General features: G+C 43.2%; 1 long non-coding RNA gene across 3 annotated transcripts; it reads right to left on the reverse strand.

Annotated features, from left to right (window-relative positions):
• Positions 1-1,429: 1,429 nt before the first annotated feature.
• LOC123052976 (uncharacterized) lies at positions 1,430-5,178 on the reverse strand. 3 transcript variants are annotated; one of them, XR_006425228.1, is made up of 5 exons: positions 4,659-5,178; positions 4,005-4,204; positions 3,700-3,814; positions 2,477-2,639; positions 1,430-2,396 (listed from the first exon to the last, which is right to left on the reverse strand). It is a non-coding gene; the product is annotated as an uncharacterized lncRNA (long non-coding RNA). The 3 variants fall into 3 exon arrangements; XR_006425226.1 differs by having other exon boundaries at positions 2,477-3,814; XR_006425227.1 differs by having other exon boundaries at positions 2,477-3,814; positions 4,005-4,296.
• Between the last annotated feature and the right edge of the window lie 22,337 nt (positions 5,179-27,515).

A 27,515-nucleotide genomic window follows, 5' to 3' on the forward strand; every position in this document is an offset into this window, starting at 1 on the left:
CACAAGGGGTTGGACTAGAATCCTGCATCCTTTCTGCATCCAGGAGAGCACAATAGGGCCATTTCGCTTCACCTTGTTCAGCAACCGGAATGTCTGTTGCCTCTTTCTTTACCATCTGTAATAGTACAAGTATAGAACCCTAGTTCATCATTCTTTATTTGGTGCTTATGTAATTCTTAAACATATGTACCTGTGAATCGAATAATGCATTGGTTGTTTGAACCTGATGGATATGAATAAAGTTAAAGCCTACTTTCAAGTTTAAATTAGGTACAATTTTAAATAGCAGTAATTAAATTAGGACGAAATTAGGGTGTGCAGGTCATTATGGCGCACACAGTTAATAAAGCACAGCGTGTGCGATATACATCATAATCCGACACGGCTCACGGAGAGGAAACGTGTGTAACAATGCACACAGTTGCCGTTTGCAAAGCGTGTGTGATGTCAGACACTATCGCATACGATGCGGGAAAACTAAATGTGTGTGATTGTCTACCTATCATACACGGTTTGTAATCATGAAATTTTTGTGATGTGCCAGGCATCGTAAAACTCCCGTGCCTGAAATCTGCTTGGATTTAGGTAAAACCACAAAACTCCGACTGAGATGGAAGTGCGAGCACAAACGAGTAGCAAGGATGAAGTGTTTGGGATATTCGAGATATCGGAAACGGTTATATTGGGACAACTGTATGCATCAAGGCTCCCTATCCCCGACGGTTTCTGGGTCGTGTGGGAAGGACCCCCCTATCGCCGTCACTCACTAGGCGACGGTTCCAAATGCCGTCGCGGAAAGGGGTTAAAAACCGTTTGTATAGCACCGACACGTACTAGTGATTATAGAGTTTTCTCTGAACTTTTTTATGCATGATTACTATAGCCTCGTATTTCTTCCTCGATTTATTGGTTTGGTTTGGCCAACTAGATTGATTTATTTGCCATGGGAAGAGGTGCTTTGTAGTGGGTTCGATCTTGCGGTGCTCGGGACATGACACATACGTATTGTTGCTATTAAGGGTAAAAGATGGGGTTTATTCATACGTGAGTTTATCTTGCCTACATCATGTCATCTTGCTTAAGGCGTTACTCCGATTTTTCATGACCTTAATACACTAGATGCATGCTGGATAGCGATCGATATGTGGAGTAATAGTAGTAGATGCATAATCATTTCGGTCTACTTGTCTCGGACGTGATGCTCATTGCCTTGGATATCGTCATAATTATTTGCTTTTCTATCAATTGCCCAACAGTAATTTATTTACCACCGTATGCTATTTTCTCGAGAGAAGCCTCTAGTGAAAACTATAGCCCCCGGGTTTATCTTTTATCATATACTAGGACAATGCCCGTGCGTTGCAACGGGACATACATGTCTTTCTAGTTCAACATCAGTCGTATTTAACATGTGCCTTTAAGATCCTCGTGCACGATAAAAACACTTCTATTCTTCTTTATCTTCTGTTTTCAACCACCCCCTCTCTTCTCTAGTAATTGTGCACAAACAATCCAGATGAGTTAAGTACAAGATTTGTTTTTTGCATCCATCCAACCAAAAAATTAATTACATGTAATACCTTACATAAAACCTCACGATCCACTGAACCATCTACAGGATGGAAAAAAGCACGATCGAGAAACTCCTCGAGGCACCGTTTATTCACCCTGGCCGCCTACTCCTCCTCTACCCAACAATTTGGCCAAGGGGAACACGCGAGCCAACAGCCATATCGATCGAGGCGCCCCCAAGTATGTGCATTTCCGCCACCGCCGGATGCATCGCTGACAGCATAACAGTTGTATGATGATGTAACATTTTTTAATAAAATGTTAGCCATGTATATTCACCAGAAATTTTGTGTGGCTATCTTGTCGACTGCCTATATATACATAGGAAAAACTACTTCAGATTTGAGGTCTGTACATACATGGAGAAAGGTTTAAGAGTCCAATGCCAATAATTTCATTTTTTTTACTTGACGTTCTCAGTAACAAATAGATCACAATGAGGTACTTCTTATTCATGATGATCAATTGTATCTTACATACGAAAGGGAATTTGTTTGGCCAAGAAATAAATAACTAAAAACTTCAGTAAAACGAAGGATAGGTTATGATGCACGGTACTGATTAGACCACATATATCAATGTACATAATTTTTTGTAGGTGCAAAAAGTAGGAGGTAATAAGCTACGTACCAGGTTGAAGCTCCCCACCCATCCAAGGAATAAGGCCATCACAATCATCTTTATTCAGCAAGTGCACAGGCATCATAGTTCTTACCTGATCTTGACATGCCACCATTCTCCTGTTACATATGATGTACCATTCACTCCCTCTTATTTTGGGACGAAGGTAGTACTTGTTTACGAAGAACAATCTTCTTCTGGAACTGCAATGCACGCACATCTTAGATCAGGTTAAACTGAATCTCAGTCCTATAAATTATGTACGGATGCGAATTGGTGGCACCTTGTTCTCCTTTTTCTTTTCTCTGGACGGGTTCCATCTATTCATCTGGACCATGCACTATCTCCCATAATCCTGCCTTGAATTAATAAGCATGTGCACGCACAACCCTTTTGCCCCACTAATGGTTGTAGCAGCCCATGAGCCGTACCTGATCACTTTGAACCTTATATGAAAAAGGAAAACATGTGAAGAATTTCTTCGTAATATACATGAGAAGATATATACTTCTTGCTCTTCCTTGACTGAATATTTAGCACTGTATTTTCTGCTTGACATTCAGACCTTCACTTCTCATTCATCATAATCTGAATAATGCTCATAGTCTATTATGCTCATATGATAGTCCGAGTGAATTCCACCATTCCAATGAGTCTCCAGAAGCATCTTAAGCCACGCCTACTTATTAGTCAGGCCTTGCAAGATATCATGTACTATATTTGCAAACTAATGTAACTTTTAGATCACTATTAGTTTACAGAGGGAGTACAACTCTAGCGTATCTGGCACAGGATGATCTAATGAGAGGAGGAATAACACATGCCTGCAAGGACAGATGAGATGCCTAGGGGATCTCGTGCTTGAGAGCTGAAGTAGAAGGGATAAGCTGAAGTAGCTATTATCAACCATGCATCATATATATCAGCTCCTAATTAATGGGTAGTTTGTACAATGTATACAATTTATGTTGAAGTAATAAAAGTGATGGAAGACCTCAAGTAGGTTCAACCCAGATTACTTCCACATGCAATGCACTGGTTCACGGGAGACGGAGATATTGGGTTATAAATTTCCTTTTTAGATTGATTTTAGGGTGGATGCAGTAGTAGGGGTCTCTTGCATCTGGATGATGTGCCGGTCAGGTGTGAGGTGAAGGAGTTCCGTGAGTTCTTAATATAATCATGAAAAAAGGAAGCTCTTAATATAATCATGAAAAATAGGAAGCTTCAGTTCACAGGAAACCAAATTAACTATTATAGACCGATCGATCGGCAGTTAAATTAACAACAAAATTGAAGGCCATGGCTTTGTTGGAGCAAAGAGCTAATCTCCACATCTTGAATATGTAGGAACCAGATTAGGATGAAATGCAGATATCTTCTATGGGCTTCTGGCTACTTGTTGGCAGCAATAGTAGGTGGGTGAGCAACTAAGCCTGCTTCCTTGTTTAAATATTCGGACCAGCACATGGAAAGGCTGAACAAGTATACTGATATAGTGCTAACCTGTCAGTACCAGGGTACTATTTGTTGTGAGTCTAGCTTGTTTCCACTTGCATCATTTCTGTGGAGGTCATGGATTTCCTTACAGCGGAACAGGGCTAAACTCCACACCTTCAACCTACCAGAGAGAGGTAGTTAGGAAAGGTGGTTATAATGACGTACTGGAAGCTCAATTCTTCTTTGTCTACACTAACTAATGTACTGTTTTGACTACTTGGGCCTAGATGCATACAAAAATTCAAGATGAAAGGTTAGGCAGATGCAAATGAGATTATAGTACATTAGGAAAATTCACTGCTACAACAGACCTGTTATTTTGAAACTTATGTTCAGGACTGTATATGCCAATATCTTCAGATCATGTGCAGCAGCCTCTTCAAATTGCTAGCCTCATTGACATGATTTGTGAAAGAGTCCTACTTGCACAATTTAGTAATGCAGTAGTAATCTAATCAAGTTTTGTCGAGACCGTGGCTGCGTCACCGCCGCCGCTGCTATTGCCATCTTCCTAAGTATAGCAAAAGAATCCACGTCATGTAAGTTGTGACTCGCATAATCTCGTCGGGAAGCTTGGGAGCAGCATCGCAAAACGCAGCCAAACTAAAAATTCAGAGCCGCCAAAGAAAATGATTAAGATAAAGACAAGCAGTCAAGAAGTACATTTAGAGCAGTTGTACAGTTGATCTAGTGTACGAGTAAGAGCATCTTCAGCCAAACTAAAAAATCAGAAAGAGTTGCAGCCTGAATATGCATGCAGTTTGATTTTCCAATGATTTTGGGGAATATCAATTCTCTACTGATGCCACATGTATGCAAGGAAGTAACGCTATATGTTAGCACATGATTTGAGGAAGTATCAATTTTCTAATGATTTTGGTTAATGCTCTGACTTTGCTAGACGAAAATACCCAAAAGGCCAGACACTATTTGCTTCAGTTAAGAGCGCTAGACTGAGGTCTCACCTTCACTGTCCTCTCCGTGTTTCTTTCGTGCAGAACTTGAAATGAGAATCGGAAAGTAAAATCCAATATTGACAGGCAGCGGCGCATGATGAGGAGGATTGGGGAGGCTGCTGCACGCAACGGCATCACGGGGGCGCGTGGAGAGCAGGTTGGGGAGGCTAGGCGCAGGGGTTGTGTCACCGGGAAGTGGCCGCCATTGACGAGCTCCGTCGCCAGCAACTCCCATGGCGCTCGAGATCCTCGCGTCGCCAGCCGACGGATCCGACCTTCCCCTCGCTGGATCCGGTCCACCACGAGCCTCAAGCCACCCTGCCGCCGCGCTCCTTCTCCGCCTTACCGCCGGCAAGCCCCGCGGCTGCGCCTGCATCGCCAACCGACGAATCCGATCTTCCCCTCGCTGGATCCGGTCCTCCACGAGCCTCAATCCCCGCTCCTTCTCCGCCTCGCCGCCGACAAGCCCCGCTGCCGCGCCTGCGTCGCTCGTCAATCCCCTTTTCTCTGGTATTTTTTTTCTAGGGGTTTGCATCGCGGACGGAATTCTAACAGGTGCAGGGGGTTTTATGAAAAACAAAGCGTTTTTCCAGATCCACTTACGTAGGGATGGCGGGTTCAATTATCGGAAACCATAGGGACTTTTTTGCAAAAACGCTGCGACGGTGAGTACCCGGGCAGAAGCAATAGGTGCTTTATTATAAAAAAAATACCTTGCTGCAATTTTCTTTTATTTATTTTATTTTGTATTTTTGTTCTATCTATCAAAAACTATACAATTTAATCTTGCTCATAACCGTTGAGGGGTTGATAACCCCTCTCGTTGAGTTGCAAGTATTTGTTGTTTGTGTGCAGGTGTTGTTTACGTAGTGTTGCTTGGTTCTCTTACTGGATTGATAACCTTGGTTTCATAACTGAGGGAAATACTTATCTCTACTATACTGCATCATCCTCTCCTCTTCAAGGAAATCCCAACGCAGCTCACAGGTAGCAAGTGTTAATATGTGTTTTAGTTCCTTAGACAATGAGAGTATCATAGTCACTTCTTACCGTACTACGAACTTTGGGGTTGCTCAAAGTCATTTGTAACACGTTGATCATAACGACAACTTACAAGTTCATCCGAAAGTTTGACAAGGGACTAAATAGCTCGAGATTGGAATTTGCTCCTCTGACAATGGAGAGATTTTCTTAGGGCCCTCTCTATATGATGGCATCTATCATCGTCTGGCTAGACACAGGTGACTATATCACGGGATGCCGGAACACTTCAACGAGAAAGAAGAACAAAACTGGTAATGAGGACAACGGTATAGTGAGCATGCACTACTGCAGGATGCTGCTAACGCGACACTACGATCAGAGACCCTTCAACGAAACTATGTGCGATGCAATAATCGCAAACGGTGTTGTAAAAAACCGTCAAAAAAGGTGCAAAACGTTTGTGATGGAGGATGCATCAAACACGGTTCAAATTTTAGTTGCGTGTGCGATGCAGGGCATACGGTTCAGTTCAGTTAACTGTTTGTGATGAGGAGGAACAAAAGAAACGGGCGGTCAGATGAAGGTGTGTGCGATATACAGCATACGATTCACTCGGATGAACTGTTTGTGATTAGGCAACACAAAAGAAACGGTTAGCCAGATCAAGGTGTGTGCGATATACGTCATGCGGTTCACTCGGATGAACTGTTTGCGTTGAGACAAGAGAACAGAAACGGTTATTGGCAAAAAGCTTTATAAAAACAAAGTGTGTGGAATGACTTCGGTCATAAGTGTACCCGTGGGTGATGAGGTCAAAGTTACACAGAAGGGTGATGATGGACACTCGAATGCGATAATTAATTCTGCGCTCTACAGGGCACATGATGGAAGGAACTTGCAATAATGTCGAAGATCGCAGTCGAGTTAGCTATACAGATCATGTGCTGTGAGATCGACAAGGTAAACAGATTCGAAAATGGTTAATAAAATCTAAGACCATTGCATATTAAGGTCAAAATAGTGCTACCAATATACGAGTCTCATACGATGCCATTTCAACGATTGTACCACAGAAGCTCGAAATATTACAAGGTTCAAATTCTAGAGTTATATGGCTCAAATTCGAAGATTACAAGGTTCAAACTAATATTAGAAATGAAATTCAGCTGATGAGCTGCAAACGCTCGCGTTGATCCACTGAACATGGATATCAGAGAGGTTCAAACTAATATTACCACTTCTAAGTCTGGTTTCGAAACCTCACAATTTTGCAAAGGGGTCAGCCACTGAGAAGTCATGTATGGGGTTGACACGATGACTTCCGATTACTCTGTCATTCGAAGTTCCAAAATGAAATTCAGCATTTTTGGAGCCTATTCCATTCTGCCGCAGGCGCCGGCGTTGATCAACAAACCATTCATTTTTGTAAAATAAATGTAGGGCAAACCTCATTTCCTTCAGCACCCTTGCTCTGAGAACAAAGAACCTGGCGAATATAATCTCCGGTAATGTCCCTCGGTAGGAGTTCAAAGTAATTTCTGAGAGATGCAGATCTAGGCATTCGACGTGATTGTTATTGCATCACATTATCCACCACTAGGCCTAACCTTATCTGCAAAAGAAGAAAATGTGTTAGTGCCTACATGCAGTTTTGAACATTACTACAGGCCTATTTGGTTTGCAGGATTTGTAAAATGCACTAACATGCCATCTTCGATCTGGCATGATTAACATGGGCATTTGATTACATTCTAGAAAAATGTAGCCTTCTTCACAAGAGGTTGGAGTGGACGAAAGGTTCCCTAAGAAAACTAGTACAGATGAATCCAAAGGAGAAATGCTTATTGATTGTAACCATATGGATCAAGCAACCAATATGGGGGGGACATGTATGTACTGAAATCCTCCAAAAGAATCCTTCAGAAATTGTAGTACATTGTCATTGTAAACTTGGAAAAAGGTTTCACAAATTGAACTCCCTTATGGTTAACATTTAACAGGAAAGGAACATCACCTCGATATATAGCTTCTCCAGGCACGGAAAGCATCTCAAGAAACTGACAACTTGCTCCAGGTTGGGGCCGATAGATTCTAGTGCCAAGACCTTCACTATGCGCAGTTCGGGGTCAAGCTTGTCGGAATCATTTTCTGAATGACAGACGAACAAACATCTTCAAAATTAGAAATAATGTTAATTTGTAGAAGGAGAGGTAGAAGGCGGCTGTTTCACCTGAGCGGGTGTGGATCCAATAACAAGTTCGGAGTATTTGTCAGACGAGTAGCCCACCACTGTCAACTTCGGCTCAGAAATGACACTGATTCTTGTTGGACCTTCTTGATCAACTACAAGTAATCTCTCGAGTGCAGGTGTGTCCTCAGTGACCATAACATGGTACACATCTTGTGATGTCTTCCTGCCGCACCAGCAACACACATAAATAGTCTGGAGAGTCATGGAGGTGATGTGGAAGGTACTCAACCCATTGATCGCCTGAAGATGAAGGTACTCGAGTGCAGTACAGCCATGGACCAGGCGCTCCATGACACCGTTTGAGAGGCAGACGGCGACGAGCTCGAGGTGCTTCAGTCGTGGTAGAATAAGAGCGGACGCGTCAGGGGGGGATGGCAGTTCCTGAACTTGGCGACGCGTAGCATTGGCGCGAGGCGGAGTGCGGACGTTGGCAGCGACCGCATATGCCCATCATCAAAAGTGAGCTCCTCGAGCTGATCTAGGGCGGGGGATTGGAACCAGTCGTCAAGCTTGGCTCGGTCCTTGCCGTTGGAACGGAAGTTGCCCATTCTAAGGCCTCTGGTTGGGCCAAGGTGACTGTCGAGGATCTTGGAGAACACATCCAAGCTTTTGCGATAGCCATGGCAGAGCTCGTGGGTGTCGATGAGGTCGAGAGTGAAGGAAATATGCCCTAGAGGCAATAATAAAGTTGTTATTTATATTTCCTTATATCATGATAAATGTTTATTATTCATGCTAGAATTGTATTAACCGGAAACTTAGTACATGTGTGAATACATGGACAAACAGAGTGTCCCTAGTATGCCTCTACTTGACTAGCTCGTTAATCAAAGATGGTTAAGTTTCCTAGCCATATACATGTGTTGTCATTTGATGAACGGGATCACATCATTAGAGAATGATGTGACGGACAAGACCCATCCGTTAGCTTAGCATTATGATCGTTAAGTTTTATTGCTATTGCTTTCATCATGACTTATACATGTCCTCTGACTATGAGATTATGCAACTCCCGAATACCGGAGGAACACCTTGTGTGCTATCAAACATCACAACGTAACTGGGTGATCATAAATATGCTCTACAGGTGGATCCGATGGTGTTTGTTGAGTTGGCATAGATCGAGATTAGCATTTGTCACTCTGTGTATCAGAGAGGTATCTCTGGGCCCTCTCGCTAATGCACATCACTATAAGCCTTCCAAGCAATGTGACTAATGAGTTAGTTACTGGATGATGTATTACGGAACGAGTAAAGAGACTTGCCGGTAACGAGATTGAACTAGGTATGGTGATACCGACGATCGAATCTCGGGCAAGTAACATACCGATGACAAAGGGAACAACGTATGTTGTTATGCGGTTTGACCGATAAAGATGTTCATAGAATATGTAGGAGCCAATATGAGCATCCAGGTTCCGCTATTGGTTATTGACCGGAGATGTGTCTCGGTCATGTCTACATAGTTCTCGAACCCGTAGGGTCCGCACGCTTAACGTTCGATGACGATTTGTATTATGAGTTTATGTGATTTGATGACCGAAGGTTGTTCGGAGTCCCGGATGAGATCACGGACATGACGAGGAGTCTCGAAAGGGTCGAGACATAAAGATTGATATATTGGATGATGTTATTCGGACACCGGATGAGTTCCGGGAGGTACCGGATAATTATGGAATGCCAGAGGGTTATCAGAACCCCCGGGGGAACTACTGGGCCTCAATGGTCCTTAGTGGGAAGAGAGGAAGGTCCAAGAGGGGCTGGCCGCGCCCCCTCGCCCCTTTGGGTCCGAATTGGACTAGGGGAAGGGGGCGGCGCCCCCCTTTCCTTCCCTTCCCCCTCTTCCTTCCTTCTTCCCCCTCTTCCTTAGGTGGAAACCTACTAGGACTTGGAGTCCTAGTAGGATTCCCCTCTCCTGGCGCGCCCTAGGAGGGTCGGCCGGCCTCCCCTCCCCTCCTTTATATACGGGGGCAGGGGGCACCCTAGAACACACAAGTTTCTCTTAACCGTGTGCGGTGCCCCCCTCCACAGCTACACACCCCGGTCATATCGTAGAAGTGCTTAGGCGAAGCCCTGCGCCGGCAACTTCATCATCACCGTCACCATGCCGTCGTGCTGACGGAACTCTCCCTCGGCCCCAACTGGATCAAGAGCTCGAGGGACGTCATCGAGCTGAACGTGTGCTGAACGCGGAGGTGCCGTATGATACGTCCCCAACGTATCTATAATTTTTGATTGTTCCATGTTGTTTTATTATCAATCTTGGATGTTTTATAATCATTTTATAGTCATTTTATATCATTTTTTGGTACTAACCTATTGACATAGTGCCAAGTGCCAGTTGCTGTTTTTTCCATTTTTTTACATCGCAGGAAATCAATATCAAACGGAGTCCAAATGCCACGAAACTCCACGATGATTTTTTTATGGGCCAGAAGGAAGGCATTGGGCCCTGGTTGCATCTGGGGGGTGCCTCGAGGTGGGCACAACCCACCAGGGCGCGCTAGGAGGCCCAGGCGCGCCCTGGTGGGTTGTGCCCACCTCGGGCGCCCCCCGGACCGCCTCTTTGCTCTATAAATACCCCAAAAATCCACAAACCCTAGGGGAGTCGACGAATATTCATCCAGCCGCCGAAGAGTCCAGAACCACGAGATCCAATCTAGACACCATCACGGAGGGGTTCACCACTTCCATTGGTGCCTCTCCGATGATGCGTGAGTAGTTCTTTGTAGACCTTCGGGTCCATAGTTAGTAGCTACATGGCTTCCTCTCTCTCGCTGAATTCTCAATACAATGGTCTCTTGAAGATCCATATGATGTAACTCTTTTGCGGAGTGTTTGTTGGGATCTGATGAACTTCGAGTTTATGATCAGTCATATCTTTATATATCCATGAAAGTTATTTGAGTTTCTTTGATCTCTTATATGCATGATCTCTTATAGCCTCGTATTTCTTCTCCGATATTTGGGTTTTGTTTGGCCAACTTGATCTATTTATCTTGCAATGGGAAGAGGTGCCCGGTAGTGGGTTCGATCTTACGGTGCTTGATCCCAGTGACAAAAAGGGAACCAACACATATGTATTGTTGCTACTAAGGATAAAAAGACGATATCTATATCTACTGCCATATAGATAAACGGATCTTGTCTACATCATGTCATCGTTCTTATTGCATTACTCCATTTTTCCATGAACTTAATACACTAGATGCATGCTGGATAGCGGTTGATGTGTGGAGTAATAGTAGTAGATGCAGGCAGGAGTCGGTCTACTAATCTTGGACGTGATGCCTATGTAATCATCATTGCCTGGATATCATCATAATTATTTGAAGTTCTATCAATTGCCCAACAGTAATTTGTTTACCCACCGTTTGCTATTTTTCTCGAGAGAAGCCACTAGTGAAACCTACGGCCCCCGGGTCTTATTTCTCATATATTTGCCTTGCAATATATTTTTCCTTTGCATTTTTATTCAGATCTATTAAACCAAAAATACCAAAAATATCTTGTTGCATTTTATTTTATTTACGATCTATTATTTCAATCTATCACAATTTTCTCGCGTCAACGTGCCTTCTGGCGCCGTTACCCGAAAGGGATTTTAACACATCGGGTTGCGAGTGGTTGTTATTTGTTTGAAGGGGCTGTTTACATTGTGTTGCTTGGTTCTCCTACTGGTTCGATACCTTGGTTTCATTACTGAGGGAAGTACCTACTGTTGTTGTGCTACATCATCCTCTCCTCTTGGGGGAAACACCGATGTAGTATTGGCAAACATCATCAAGGGAATTTTCTGGCGCCATTGCCGGGGAGGATCTTCTTCAACATAACCAGGTTCCTAATCAGTCATCTCATTTCCTCGCAATTTACATTATTTGCCATTTGCCTCTCGTTTTCCTTTCCCCCACTCACAAAAATTTGCCGTTTTATTCGCCTTCGTTTTCGTTCGCCTTTTTCTTGTCGGATCTCTTGTTTGCTTGTGTGACCATGTGTCTTCTATTTGCTTACATCTTTGCTTGCTAAAAATCTATTGATATGGATCCTCATCCACTTGCTAATCTTTCCAAAAGATCCAATTATGATGAACCAATTGCTAGTGATTTGAGTGCACTAGATTATCTTTATGAAGTTTTCCTTGAGATTTGTGAATCTGAAAATTGTGATGAAGAAATTTATGAAGTTATTCATGATAGCTCCTTGAATGAAAAGCATGATTGCAATGATTTTACTATAAATTCTATTAATGTTAATTGTGCTAATAATATGCAAAACCCCAAGCTTGGGGATGCTTGTTTTGTTATGTCCGCTACTTATTGCAATGATCATGATTGGGCTGATAATGTTTCTTATGATCTTGAAAATTTATTTAAGCCTGATGATGAATATGTTTGTGATAATATTGAAAGTGGGTTTGGAAGAGTGTCAACTTTAGCTAAAAATAATCCCACTATTTTGGAAGAGTGTCAACGTTGCATGCATGTGGATCATATAGAGAATATGTTGTGTGATAGCTATATTGTTGAATTTGAATATGATCCCACATGTAATTATTATGAGAGAGGGAAATACGGTTGTAGAAATTTTCATGTTACTAAATTACCTCTCGTTATGTTGAGATTGCTATTGTTTCTTTCTTCTTCCTTGCATATGCTAGAAATTTCTTGTCTTGATAATTTGTTTTCCTATAAAATTCCTATGCATAGGAAGTATGTTAGACTTATATGTGTTTGTCATATTTTTCAGGATGCTCTCTTTGTGTTTCAATTCTTATCTTTCGTGTGAGCATCATTGAAATTTTATGCCTAGCTAAGGGCGTAAAACTATAGCGATTGTTGGGAGGCAACCCAATGAATAAACTTTATTTTTGCCTTTTGGTTTCTGTTCTTGTGTGTTAACACAATTATGCTAATGTTATGATTGTTTTTTTATGTTTTATTAGTGTTTGTGCCAAGTAAAGCCTATAGGATCTTCTTGGGTGATAATTGTTTGATCTTCCTGAAAAGGTCAGAAACTTTGCGCTCATGAAAATAATTTTCATAAATCACAGAAAAGAGCTTTTGCCCTATTATTTTTGAAGAATATTAATATACAAATTACCCTGGTCTTCCTAAATTGGTAGAATTTTTGGAGTTCCAGAAGTATTCGCAAAAGTCATATTACTACAGACTGTTCTGTTTTGACAGATTCTGTTTTCGTTGTGTTGTGTGCTTATTTTGATGGCTCTATGGTTTTTTTTTGATGACTTTTTGCCATAGAAAAGTTGGAATACAGTAGATATAATACAAAAACAAAATAAGAATTGGTTTGATACAGCACTTATAGTAGTGATTTATTTTTCTTACACTAACGGATCTCACGAAGGTTTTGTTGAGTTTTGTGTGATTGAAGTTTTCAAGTTTTGGGTTATCTTACGATGGATGGAGGAAGGATGTAAGAGCCTAAGATTGGGGATGCCCCGGCATCCCAAGCTATTATCCAAGAATGAGCAACCAACTAAGCTTGGGGATGCCCCCGAGTGGCATCCCCGCTTTCTTCCAACAACTATCGGTATTTTACTCGAGGCTATATTTTTATTCGTCACATGATATGTGTTTTTCTTGGAGCGTCTTGTATGATATGTGTATTTGCTTGTTTTATTTTGTGTTTTAAGTCATCAATCCTTGCTGGACACACCTATTTGAGAGGGCCAAAATTATATCATGACTTGTTAGAATTGCTCTCTATGCTTCACTTAAATCTTTTATGAGCTAGGACTTGCTCTAGTGCTTCACTTATATCTTTTTGAGCACGGTGTGCTTTGTTATTTTGAAGAAATGCTCTCTTGCTTCACTTAGACTTATTTGAGAGTTAGTAAATTTTGAAGAAATTCTCTCTTGCTTCACTTAAATTATTTTGAGAGAAAGAAAATTTGTTATGCTCATGATCTTCACTTATATTTGTTTGAGCTTATGAAAAGCAACACATAAAATTAGTCCCAAAGTGATAGATATCCAAGAAGGATAAAGAAAAAAAATTCATGAAGATCATTGGACAAAATAAACTTGATTCTTAGTAATAGTTTTGAGATATGATGATGTGATATGTGAGTTATGTTGATGAGTAATTGTGCTCTAGTAAGAATATTGGTGTTAAGGTTTGTGATTCCCTATGCATGCACGAAAGTCAATAATCATGCATTGAAAATTATATCCTACTTGTGGTGCATTATTCGGTGTTAATTATGCTTAATGCTTGCTTATGAGATTATTCGTTTCTTGGTTGGTCGCTTCTCAATCTTTTGCTAGCCTTCATTTTGCACCAAGTATGACCTCTACTTGTGCATCCAAAATCCTTTAAACCAGTTTTGCCACATGAGTCCACCATATCTACCTATATGCGGTATTCTTTTGCCGTTCTAAGCAAATTTGCATGTGCCCTCTCTAATTTTCAAAATAAACTTCTCTTTTGTGTGTTTGTTTCGCTCGCGGAACGTTAACGGGTGGCTAATATTTTCCATGCTAGATGTGTTATTCTCAAGATGAGTGTTTATTCACTTGTCATTGCACGAGAGTAAGGCAAAGGTTTTAGGGATGCCCAGTCCCGAAATGCAAAAAAAATATTTACTTTATGTTGTCAAATAATAAATTCCTTGGAAAGTGTTGGTATGGAGGGCACCCGTTGATACGGTTAGCCATGGAAAGTGAAAGAATGGTGGAAAAAGGAATAACCTTTATTTTTTGTTTGGGAACCGCCTATGGAATATCTAGCATGGAAAGTGTTCGTAGCTCTGAGTCGTTTTCGTTGGTGGGATGGATACGCCTCCCAAAATGTTTTTATCTCTAATTTTTCGCTTTGAGCTCTGGCACCTCTACAAATCCCTACTTCCCTCTGCGAAGGGCCTTTCTTTTACTTTATGCAATTTTATTTTTACTTTGAGTCTCCATCTTCCCTTATAAAAAGCACCAACTAGGAGGAAATATGATCGTGCTCAAGTATTGGGTGTAGTTAATATTTGAGTGCGTTTCATGAATGGATCAATGTTTGAGCATGATGGGCTAGGGATAACTTATTTTAGCATTGACATTTTGAAAGACATGGTTGCTTGTTGATATGCTTGAGTATCTAAATTATTATGTCAAAACTACACTATTGCTTTGAATCACATAAAAGTCCAAATGTCCATGCTATAAAGAAAAGAATATGTTATGACTTAATGAACAACACTCCACATCAAAAATTCTGTTTTTATCACTTACCTACTCGAGGACGAGTAGGAGTTAAGCTTGGGGATGCTGATACATCTCCAATGTATCTATACTTTTTGATTGTTCCATGTTGTTTCATTATCAATCTTGGATGTATTATAATCATTTTATATCATTTTTTGGTACTAACCTATTGACATAGTGCCAAGTGCTAGTTGCTATTTTTCCATTTTTTTTACATCGTAGGAAATTAATATCAAATAGAGTCCAAATGCCACGAAACTCCACGATGATTTTTTATGGGCCAGAAGGAAGGCATTGGGCCCTGGTTGCACCTGGGGGGTGCCCCGAGGGGGGCACAACCCACCAGGGCGCGCCAGGAGGCCCAGGCGCGCCCTGGTGGGTTGTGCCCGCCTCGGGTGCCCCCCGGACCGCCTCTTTGCTCTATAAATACCCCAAAAATCCCTAGAACCCTAGGGGAGTCGACGAAATATTCATCCAGCCGCCGCAGAGTCCAGAACCACCAGATCCAATCTAGACACCATCACGGAGGGGTTCACCACTTCCATTGGTGCCTCTCCGATGATGCATGAGAAGTTCTTTGTAGACCTTCGGGTCCGTAGTTAGTAGCTAGATGTCTTCCTCTCTCTCTCGCTGAATTCTCAATACAATGGTCTCTTGGAGATCCATATGATGTAACTCTTTTGCGGTGTGTTTGTTGGGATCTGATGAACTTCGAGTTTATGATCAGCCATATCTTTTTATATCCATGAAAGTTATTTGAGTTTCTTTGATCTCTTATATGCATGATCTCTTATAGCCTTGTATTTCTTCTCTGATATTTGGGTTTTGTTTGGCCAACTTGATCTATTTATCTTGCAATGGGAAGAGGTGCCCGGTAGTGGGTTCGATCTTACGGTGCTTGATCCCAGTGACAGAAAGGGAACCGACATGTATGTATAATTGCTACTAAGGACAAAAAGACGAGATCTATATCTACCACCATATAGATAAACAGATCTTGTCTGCATCATGTCATCGTTCTTATTGCATTACTCCATTTTTTCATGAACTTAATACACTAGATGCATGCTGAATAGCGGTTGATGTGTGGAGTAATAGTAGTAGATGCAGGCAGGAGTCGGTCTACTAATCTTGGACGTGATGCCTATGTAATGATCATTGCCTGGATATCGTCATAATTATTTGAAGTTCTATCAATTGCCCAACAGTAATTTGTTTACCCACCGTTTGCTATTTTTCTCGAGAGAAGCCACTAGTGAAACCTACGGCCCCCGGGTCTTATTTCTCATATATTTGCCTTGCGATCTATTTTTCCTTTGCATTTTTATTCAGATCTATTAAACTAAAAATACCAAAAATATCTTGCTACATTTTATTTCATTTGCGATCTATTATTTCAATCTATCACAATTTTCTCCCGTCAACGTGCCTTCTGGCACCGTTACCCGAAAGGGATTAACAACCCCTTTAACACGTCGGGTTGCGAGTGGCTGTTATTTGTGTGCAGGGGCTGTTTACGTTGTGTTGCTCGGTTCTCCTACTGGTTCGATACCTTGGTTTCATTACTGAGGTAAATACCTACCGTTGTTGTGCTACATCATCCCCTCCTCTTGGGCGAAACACCGACGTAGTATTGGCAAACATCATCACCGTACGTTCGGTACTTGGATCGGTTGGATCGCGAAGACGTTCGACTACATCAACCGCGTTACTAAACGCTTCCTCTTTCGGTCTATGAGGGTACGTGGACACACTCTCCCCGCTCGTTTGCTATGCATCTCCTAGATTGATCTTGCGTGATCGTAGGAAATTTTTTGAAATACTGCGTTCTCCAACAGTGGCATCCGAGCCAGGTCTATGCGTAGATGTTATATGCACGAGTAGAACACAAACGGTTGTGGGCGATAATGGTCATACTGCTTACTAGCAACGTCTTACTTTGATTCGGCGGGATTGTTGGATGAAGCGGCCCGGACTGACATTACATGACCGCGTTCATGAGACTGGTTCTACCGACGTGCTTCATACACAGGTGGCTGGCGGGTGTCTGTTTCTCCAACTTTAGTTGAATCGAGTTTGACTACACCCGGTCCTTGTTGAAGGTTAAAACAGCACATTTGATGAAAAATCGTTGTGGTTTTGATGCGTAGGTAAGAACGGTTCTTGCTAGAAGCCCGTAGCAGCCACGTAAAACTTGCAACAACAAAGTAGAGGACGTCTAACTTGTTTTTGCAAGGCTTGCTGTGATGTGATATGGTCAAGACGTGATGATATATAATTTGTTGTATGAGATGATCATGTTTTGTAACAGTTATCGGCAACTGGCAGGAGCCATATGGTTGTCGCTTTATTGTATGAAATGCAATTGCCTTGTAATTGCTTTACTTTATCACTAAGCGGTAGCGATAGTCGTAGAAGCAATAGTTGGAGAGACGAGAACGATGCTTCGATGGAGATCAAAGTGTCAAGCCGGTGACGATGGTGATCATGACGGTGCTTTGGAGGTGGAGATCAAAGGCACAAGATGATGATGGCCATATCATATCACTTATTTGATTGCATGTGATGTTTATCTTTTATGCATCTTATTTTGCTTAGTATGGCGGTAGCATTATAAGATGATCTCTCACTAAATATCAAGGTATAAGTGTTCTCCCTGAGTATGCACCGTTGCTACAGTTCGTCGTGCTGAGACACCATGTGATGATCAGGTGTGATAAGCTCTACGTTCACATACAACGGGTGCAAGCCAGTTTTGCACACGCAGAATACTCGGGTTAAACTTGACGAGCCTAGCATATGCAAATATGGCCTCGAAACACTAAGACCGAAAGGTCGAGCGTGAATCATATAGTAGATATGATCAACATAGTGATGTTCACCATTGAAAACTACTCCATCTCATGTGATGATCGGACATGGTTTAGTTGATTTGGATCACGTGATCATTTAGATGACTAGAGGGATGTCTATGTAAGTGGGAGTTCTTAAGTAATATGATTAATTGAACTTTCACTTATCATGAACTTAGTACCTGATAGTATTTTGCATGTCTATGTTGTTGTAGATCAATGGCCCGTGCTACTGTTCCTTTGAATTTTAATGCGTTCCTAGAGAAAGCTAAGTTGAAAGATGATGGTAGCAACTACACGGACTGGGTCCATAACTTGAGGATTATCCTCATTGCTGTACAGAAGAATTACGTCCTGGAAGCACCGCTAGGTGCAAGACCCGCTACAGGAGCAACACCAGACGTTGTGAACGCCTGGCAAAGCAAAGCTGATGACTACTCGATAGTACAGTGTGCCATGCTTTATGGCTTAGAACGGGGACTTAAACGACATTTTGGACGTCATGGAGCATATGAGATGTTCCAGGAGTTGAAGTTAATGTTTCAAGCAAATTCCCGGATTGAGAGATATGAAGTCTCCAATAAGTTCTACAGCTGCAAAATGGAGGAGAATAGTTCTCTCAGTGAACATATAGTCAGAATGTCTGGGTACCACAATCACTTGACTCAACTGGGAGTTAATCTTCCTGTTGATAGTGTCATTGACAGAGTTCTTCAATCACTGCCACCAAGCTACAAAAGCTTCGTGATGAACTATAATATGCAAGGGATGGATAAGACAATTCCTGAGCTCTTCGCGATGCTAAAGGCTGCGGAGGTAGAAATCAAGAAGGAGCATCAAGTGTTGATGGTTAACAAGACCACTAGTTTCAAAAAAAGGGCAAAGGGAAGAAGGGGAACTTCAAGAAGAACGGCAAGCAAGTTGCTGCTCAAGTGAAGAAGCCCAAGTCTGGACCTAAGCCTGAGACTGAGTGCTTCTACTGCAAAGGGACTGGTCACTGGAAGCGGAACTGCCCCAAGTATTTGGCGGATAAGAAGGATGGCAAAGTGACAGGTATATTTGATATACATGTTATTGATGTGTACCTTACTAATGCTCGTAGTAGCGCCTGGGTATTTGATACTGGTTCTGTTGCTCATATTTGCAACTCGAAACAGGGGCTACGGATTAAGTGAAGATTGGCTAAGGACGAGGTGACGATGCGCGTGGGAAATGGTTCCAAAGTCGGTGTGATCGTCGTCGGCACGCTACCTCTACATCTACCTTCGGGATTAGTTTTAGACCTGAATAATTGTTATTTGGTGCCAGCGTTAAGCATGAACATTATATCTGGATCTTGTTTGATGTGAGACGGTTATTCATTTAAATCAGAGAATAATGGTTGTTCTATTTATATGAGTAATATCTTTTATGGTCATGCAGCCTTGATGAGTGGTCTATTTTTATTGAATCTCGATAGTAGTGATACACACATTCATAGTATTGAAGCCAAAAGATATAAGTTTAATAATGATAGTGCAACTTATTTGTGGCACTGCCGTTTAGGTCATATTGGTGTAAAGCGCATGAAGAAACTCCATGCTGATGGGCTTTTGGAATCACTTCATTATGAATCACTTGATGCTTGCGAACCATGCCTCATGGGCAAGATGACAAAGACTCCATTCTCCGGAACAATGGAGCGAGCAACAGACTTGTTGGAAATAATACATACTGATGTATGCGGTCCGATGAGTGTTGAAGCTCGCGGTGGGTATCGTTATTTTTTGACCTTCACAGATGATTTGAGCAGATATGGGTATATCTACTTGATGAAACATAAGTCTGAAACATTTGAAAAGTTCAAAGAATTTCAGAGTGAAGTGGAAAATCATCGTAACAAGAAAATAAAATTTCTACGATCTGATCGTGGAGGTGAATATTTGAGTTACGAGTTTGGTCTTCATTTGAAACAATGTGGAATAGTTTCACAACTTACGGCACCTGGAACACCACAGCGTAATGGTGTCCGAAAGTCGTAACCGCACTTTATTAGATATGGTGCGATCTATGATGTCTCTTACTGATTTACCGCTATCGTTTTGGGGTTATGCTTTAGAGACGGTTGCATTCACATTAAATAGGGCACCATCTAAATCCGTTGAGATGACACCATATGAACTGTGGTTTGGCAAGAAACCCAAGCTATCATTTCTTAAAGTTTGGGGCTGCGATGCTTATGTGAAAAGCTTCAACCTGATAAGCTCGAACCCAAATCGGAGAAATGTGTCTTCATAGGATACCCAAAGGAGACTGTTGGGTACACCTTCCATCACAGATCCGAAGGCAAAATATTCGTTGCTAAGAATTGATCCTTTCTAGAGAAGGAGTTTCTCTCAAAAGAAGTGAGTGGGAGGAAAGTAGAACTTGATGAGGTAACTATACCTTCTCCCGAATTGGAAAGTAGTTCATCACAGAAATCAGTTCCAATGATTCCTACACCAATTAGTGAGGAAGTTAATGATGATGATCATGAAACTTCAGATCAAGTTACTACCGAACCTCGTAGGTCAACCAGAGTACGTTCCGCACCAGAGTGGTACGGTAATCCTATTCTGGACGTCATGTTGCTAGACCATGACGAACCTACGAACTATGAGGAAGCGATGATGAGCCCAGATTCCGCGAAATGGCTTGAGGCCATGACATCTGAGATGTGATCCATGTATGAGAACAAAGTGTGGACTTTGGTTGACTTGCCCGATGATCGGCAAGCAATAGAGAGTAAATGGATCTTCAAGAAGAAGACTGACGCTGACGGAATGTTACTGTCTACAAAGCTCGACTTGTTGCGAAAGGTTTTCGACAAGTTCAAGGAGTTGACTACGATGAGACCTTCTCACCCGTAGCGATGCTTAAGTCTGTCCGAATCATGTTAACAATTGCCGCCTTTTATGATTATGAAATTTGGCAAATGGATGTCAAAACTGCATTCCTTAATGGATTTCTTAAAGAAGAGTTGTATATGGTGCAACCAGAAGGTTTTGTCGATCCTAAAGGTGCTAACAAAGTGTGCAAGCTCCAGCGATCCATTTATGGACTGGTGCAAGCCTCTCGGAGTTGGAATATACGCTTTGATAGTGTGATCAAAGCATATGGTTTTATACGGACTTTTGGAGAAGCCTGTATTTACAAGAAAGTGAGTGGGAGATCTGTAGCATTTCTGATATTATATATGGATGACATATTGTTGATTGGAAATGATACTGAATTTCTGAATAGCATAAAAGGATACTTGAATAAGAGTTTTTCAATGAAAGACCTCGGTGAAGCTGCTTACATATTGGGCATCAAGATCTATAGAGATAGATCAAGACGCTTAATTTGACTTTCACAAAGCACATGCCTTGATAAGATTTTGAAGAATTTCAAAATCTATCAGTCAAAAAAAAGGGTTCTTGCCTGTGTTACAAGGTGTGAAGTTGAGTGAGACTCAATGCCCGACCACTACAGAAGATAGAGAGAAAATGAAAGTCATTCCCTATGCCTCAGCCATAGGTTTTATCATGTATGCAATGCTGTGTACCAGACCTGATGTGTGCCTTGCTATAAGTATAGTAGGGAGGTACCAAAGTAATCCAGGAGTGGATCACTGGACAGCGGTCACAACATCCTGAAATACCTGAAAAGGACTAAGGATATGTTTGTCGTTTATGGAGGAGACAAAGAGCTCGTTGTAAATGGTTACGTCGATGCAAGCTTTGACTCTGATCCGGATGACTCTAAGTCGCAAACCGGATACGTATTTATATTGAATGGTGGAGCTGTCAGTTGGTGCAGTTCTAAGCAGAGCGTCGTGGCTGGATCTACGTATGAAGCAGAGTACATAGCTGCTTCGGAAGCAGCAAATGAAGGAGTCTGGATGAAGGAGTTCAAATCCGATCTACGTGTAATACCTAGTGCATCGGGTCCAATGAAAATCTTTTGTGACAATACTGGAGCAATACCCTTGGCGAAGGAATCCAGATTTCACAAGAGAACCAAGCACATCAAAAGACGCTTCAATTCCATCCGCGATCTAGTCAAGGAGGGAGACATAGAAGTTTGCAAAATACATACGGATCTGAATGTTGCAGACCCGTTGACTAAGCCTCTTCCACGAGCAAAACAAGATCAGCACCAAGACTCCATGGGTGTTAGAATCATTACTATGTAATCTAGATTATTGACTCTAGTGCAAGTGGGAGACTGAAGGAAATATGCCCTAGAGGCAATAATAAAGTTGTTGTTTATATTTCCTTGTATCATGATAAATGTTTATTATTCATGCTAGAATTGTATTAACCGGAAACTTAGTACATGTGTGAATACATAGACAAACAAAGGGTCCCTAGTATGCCTCTACTTGACTAGCTCGTTAATCAAAGATGGTTAAGTTTCCTAGCCATAGACATGTGTTGTCATTTGATGAATGGGATCACATCATTAGAAAATGATGTGATGGACAAGACCCATCCGTTAGCTTAGCATTATGATCGTTAAGTTTTATTGCTATTGCTTTCATCATGACTTATACATGTTCCTCTGACTATGAGATTGTGCAACTCCCGAATACCGGAGGAACACCTTGTGTGCTATCAAACGTCACAACGTAACTGGGTGATTATAAAGATGCTCTATAGGTGTCTTCGATGGTGTTTGTTGAGTTGGCATAGATCGAGATCAGGATTTGTCACTCCGTGTATCGGAGAGGTATCTCTGGGCCCTCTCGGTAATGTACATCACTATAAGCATTGCAAGCAATGTGACTAATGAGTTAGTTGCGGGATGATGTATTACGGAACGAGTAAAGAGACTTGCCAGTAACGATATTGAACTAGGTATGGTGATACCGACGATCGAATCAAGGGCATGTAACATACCGATGACAAAGGGAACAATGTATGTTGTTATGCGGTTTGACCGATAAAGATCTTCGTAGAATATGTAGGAGCCAATATGAGCATCCAGGTTCCACTATTGGTTATTGACCAGAGATGTGTCTCGGTCATGTCTACATAGTTCTCAAATCCGTAGGGTCCGCACGCTTAATGTTCGATGACGATTTGTATTATGAGTTTATGTGATTTGATGACCAAAGGTTGTTCGGAATCCCGGATGAGATCAAGGACATGATGAGGAGTCTCAAAATGGTCGAGACATAAAGATTGATATATTGAAAAATGTTATTCAGACACCGGATGAATTCCGGGAGGTACCGAATAATTATCGGAGTGCCAGAGGGTTATCGGAACCCCACCGGGGGAACTAATGGGCCTCGATGGGCCTTAGTGGGAAGAGAGGAAGGGCCAAGAGGGGCTGCCCCCCTTTGGGTCCGAATTGGACTAGGGGAAGGGGCGGCTCCCCCCTTTCCTTCCCTTCCCCCTCTTCCTTCCTTCTTCCCCCTCTTCCTTAGGTGGAAACCTACTAGGACTTGGAGTCCTATTAGGATTCCCCTCTCCTGGCGCGCCCTAGGAGGGCCGGCCGGCATCCCCTCCCCTCCTTTATATACGAGGGCAGGGGGGCACCCTAGAACACACAAGTTTCTCTTAACCGTGTGTGGTACCCCCCTCCACAGTTACACATCTCGGTCATATCGTCGTAGTGCTTAGGCGAAGCCCTGCGCCGGTAACTTCATCATCACCGTCACCACGCCGTCGTGCTAACGGAACTCTCCCTCGGCCTCAACTGGATCAACAGCTCAAGGGACGTCATTGAGCTGTGCTGAACGCGGAGGTGCCGTACGTTCGGTACTTGGATCGGTTGGATCGCGAAGACGTTCGACTACATCAACCGCGTTACTAAACGCTTCCGCTTTCGGTCTACGAGGGTACATGGACACACTCTCCCCGCTAGTTGCTATGCATCTCCTAGATAGATCTTACGTGATCGTAGGAATTTTTTTGAAATACTGCGTTCTCCAACAGAGAGGGCTGGAGTTCCATAGGGGGCGCCACCGCCGGGAAAGGACAGTTTTCCGTGCCCCATATTTGATTCGGAGGAGGGAGATGATGATTGTCAACATATCATCGGGGAGGTTGCTGATGAATTCTAGGCCCGCTGGAGTCGCTTGCGGTTCTAGCTAGCCCCGCCCCCGCTTGTTGGCAGCCCCGTTCTCCACCTCCGGAGTCTCCTTATCAGCGGCGCTTTCTGATAGAAATGGGAGTACATGGAATATTTAGTTAAAACAGGGAAATAGATAAGTGTATTGGTAACTAGAAGTTATTAGGTAGGAATATAGTAAGAAAAGGGAATAACAGTTGGTTGCTTAAATACTACACAATTCATTTGATATTGCTGGGTAAGTCAACATGCAGATAGTTGAAAAGAAAACTTACTTTGAACAAAGTCTGGACGGATGATATCATCGGGGAAGTTACCATATATCTCATGACGAGGCCCTTTTATGTGCAGTGCAATTCTAGTGCCAGCTTTCAGTTCATAAAACTTAGAAATTTCTTTCCAAAAGCTAGTGCCAAAATAGGAGTCACCGCGTTCATCAAGTCTTACAGTAGCAATGATTGTAAATCCATGGTTTGTGTGCAGTATGACATCCCTGCAGTCTTGATTTATGTAAGGGGAAAGATTGTGCACTACAGATTCTGTTGCATAGCAAGGGCGCACTGCAGAAAATGGTAGGATTGTTAAATAAAATATGGTAACATGCAAATATGGGCCCAAATTGAAAGAACTGTACAACAATCAAAATTGAAGGACAAAAATCTATAATTAAACAGATAGGGTAAACATGATGTCATGGAAATATGAGAGTAATCGAAAGAACAATGCATCATTAATTTGCCTAATATAGAAAGAACAGGGGAAAATCCCCATTGACGTATATGGTGCATGTGGCACCTTTTATCCAAATGTACTAATATTTAGAATATGTTCAGGAAAGTAGGCCATGCCAGCTGATTTAGGGTGATATTGAACATACCGCGTGCATCCTCGAGTCATATGGTACGGTGAGATGGAATGTCTGGCGGAGGCCGCAAGGTCCTGATGTGTCTGCGCACTGTACACTCTATGAACGGAAGAAAACCCTCAAATCAGCTCGAATAAAAATGAATTCACGGCGATTTCGGCCGGGTGATTAAAGGAGGTAGATGAACTGGGATAAGAGATGAGATAATATCTCATTAAATTAGTTACCTTGCTATCCATGAGAAAGAACCCTCAGTACGGCAGATTCCCCAACCGAGTGGAGCTGCGTCGACCGCGAGTAGCGTCGAGAAAGTCGATGGTGATAGGCGGCGGCAAGCGGAAGTGGCGAAATGCAGTGGGCTTTGCCGGCAGCCTGGCAGCGGCAGCGGGCGTCGAGCTAAGTGGTTACTGTCGGTGTCAAAACCGGCAGATCTTAGGTAGGGGGTCCCGAACTGTGTGTCTGAGGATCGAAGGTAACAGGAGACAGGGACACGATGTTTACCTAGGTTCGGGACCTCTTGATGGAGGTAATACCCTACTTCCTGCTTGATTATCTTGGATGAATATGGGGTTTACAAGAGTTGATCTACCTCGAGATCGTAATGGCTAAACCCTAGATGTCTAGCCTGTATGATTATGATTGCCTCTACGGGCTAAATCCTCCGGTTTATATAGACACCGGAGGGACCTAGGGTTATACAGAGTCGGTTTATAGAGAAAGGAATCTTCATATCCGAACCCCATGCTTGCCTTCCACGCAAAGGAGAGTCCCATCCGGACACGGGAGGAAGCCTGCTGTCTTGTATCTTCATGGCCCACTAGTCCGGCCCACGTCACATAGCCCGGACGCCCGAGGACCCCTTAATCCAGGACTCCCTCAGTAGCCCCTGAACCAAGCTTCAATGACGATGTGTCCGGCGCGCAGATTCTCTTCGGCATTGCAAGGAGGGTTCCTCCTCCGAATACTTCAAAGTAGTCCTCAAACACAGAAAACGTGTCCGGCTCTGCAAAACAGGCACCACACACAGCAGCAAAGAGTATAATATTTCACAAGTCCCATCTTCTGAAAACTTTTGTAGCGAGACGTTACGTCCCTGCCCAGTCATTATTTCGAACCATTTTTTAGCCTCCCGCTCCATGTTTCGAGATGTGATTTTCATTGGCACGTCTTGTCGAAGCAGAGATCGTGCCCCCTTATTGCGGGATCCTCATCAATACGGGTGTGGGTAATCCAACCGCGCTATCCGCATGACCCTTGGGGAATAGGCAAGTTTTAAGGCGAGTGGGGAGGCGTTTGATATTCGCTGTCTTTATAAGAGGATAAGGATCCACTCTTTCACCCACGCCTTCTTCCTCTCTGCCCATCCATTCTCGAGCTCCAGCGCCCAAGCTTCCATCCTTTCCGCCCCCAAAAATCACTCCGACCATGTCCGAATCTGGAGCACGGGGCAAGTGGATGGCTTCCTCCGTCATGGAGGAGAACATCACGGAGGTCCGAGAAGCGGGGTACTTGGCCCAGGAAATCGCCCACCGGCTTTCGACCAAGGGGCAGATCGTCCCCACCCCGGAGCCCAACGAGAGGGTGGTATTCATCCTCCACTTCATCCACGGGTTAGGATTTCCCCTCCACCCCTTCGTCCGCGGACTCATGTTCTACTATGGGCTAGATTTCCATGATCTAGCCCCAAATTCTTCCTCAACATCTCGGCATTTATTGTCGTGTGCGAGGCCTTCCTCCGTATCCCACCCACTTCGGATTATGGCTAAAGATCTTCAATGTGAAACCGAAAGTGGTGGATGGTCAACATGCAGAGTATGGAGGCGCCATGGTGAGCAAACTGTCCAATGTCACATGGCCCACAGGCACCTTTGTGGAGACCATCAAAGGGTGGCAACAGCAATGGTTCTACGTCATAGAGCCCCGCGACACCACCTGGGCCGCGGCTCCCGAATTCAAGTCCGGGCCCCCAATGCGGCTTACCTCCTGGCTAAACAAGGGTCTGGACTGGGCGTCGTCAGACGAGGTGTCAGCGCTGCAGACGCGCATCAAGAGCATGGTGGACAAGAACATCAAGCTCGTCAATGTAATCCAGGTGATGCTTTTTCGCCGGATCCTTCCTTGCCAAAGCTGGACTTGCCATTTATGGGAGTTCGATCCGGCCAACCACCAGACCTTGCAACAGTTCTTCGGCTCCACGCACGAAGGTATCTGGAAGGTGCTTTTCAAGGCCAATCAGTCGTGGCCGAAGACGACCGAGGACCGCGGATATAACCTGACTCATCCAGCCAGTCCGATAAGTTCTTCATACTTCAAGGTGTATCTCTACCTGTGCATTCAAGGAAGATGTCTAAGCTTCTCCATTTGTCTTTTCAGGGCTGGATAAAGAAGGCGGAGCGGATCCAGTGTCCGGCTCTGCTGCCTAAAAACCCAACTATCCAACTTCTGACGAAGATGCTGGTTCCGGCGCCCTACAAGGCGCCGGAGAAGAAGGCCAAGAAGAAGGGCCAAGAGGCAAGAAGCGGCCTCCGCCATAAAGGCACTTCGGACGCAATGTCCGAAGACACCGAAACCCACTCCTCCCCCGCCGAGAACGACGACGAGGAGGAGGAAAGCAATTATCCC

The sequence above is a fragment of the Triticum aestivum genome, chromosome 2D (genome assembly GCF_018294505.1).
Source record: "Triticum aestivum cultivar Chinese Spring chromosome 2D, IWGSC CS RefSeq v2.1, whole genome shotgun sequence".
NCBI classification, from domain to species: Eukaryota; Viridiplantae; Streptophyta; class Magnoliopsida; order Poales; family Poaceae; genus Triticum; species Triticum aestivum.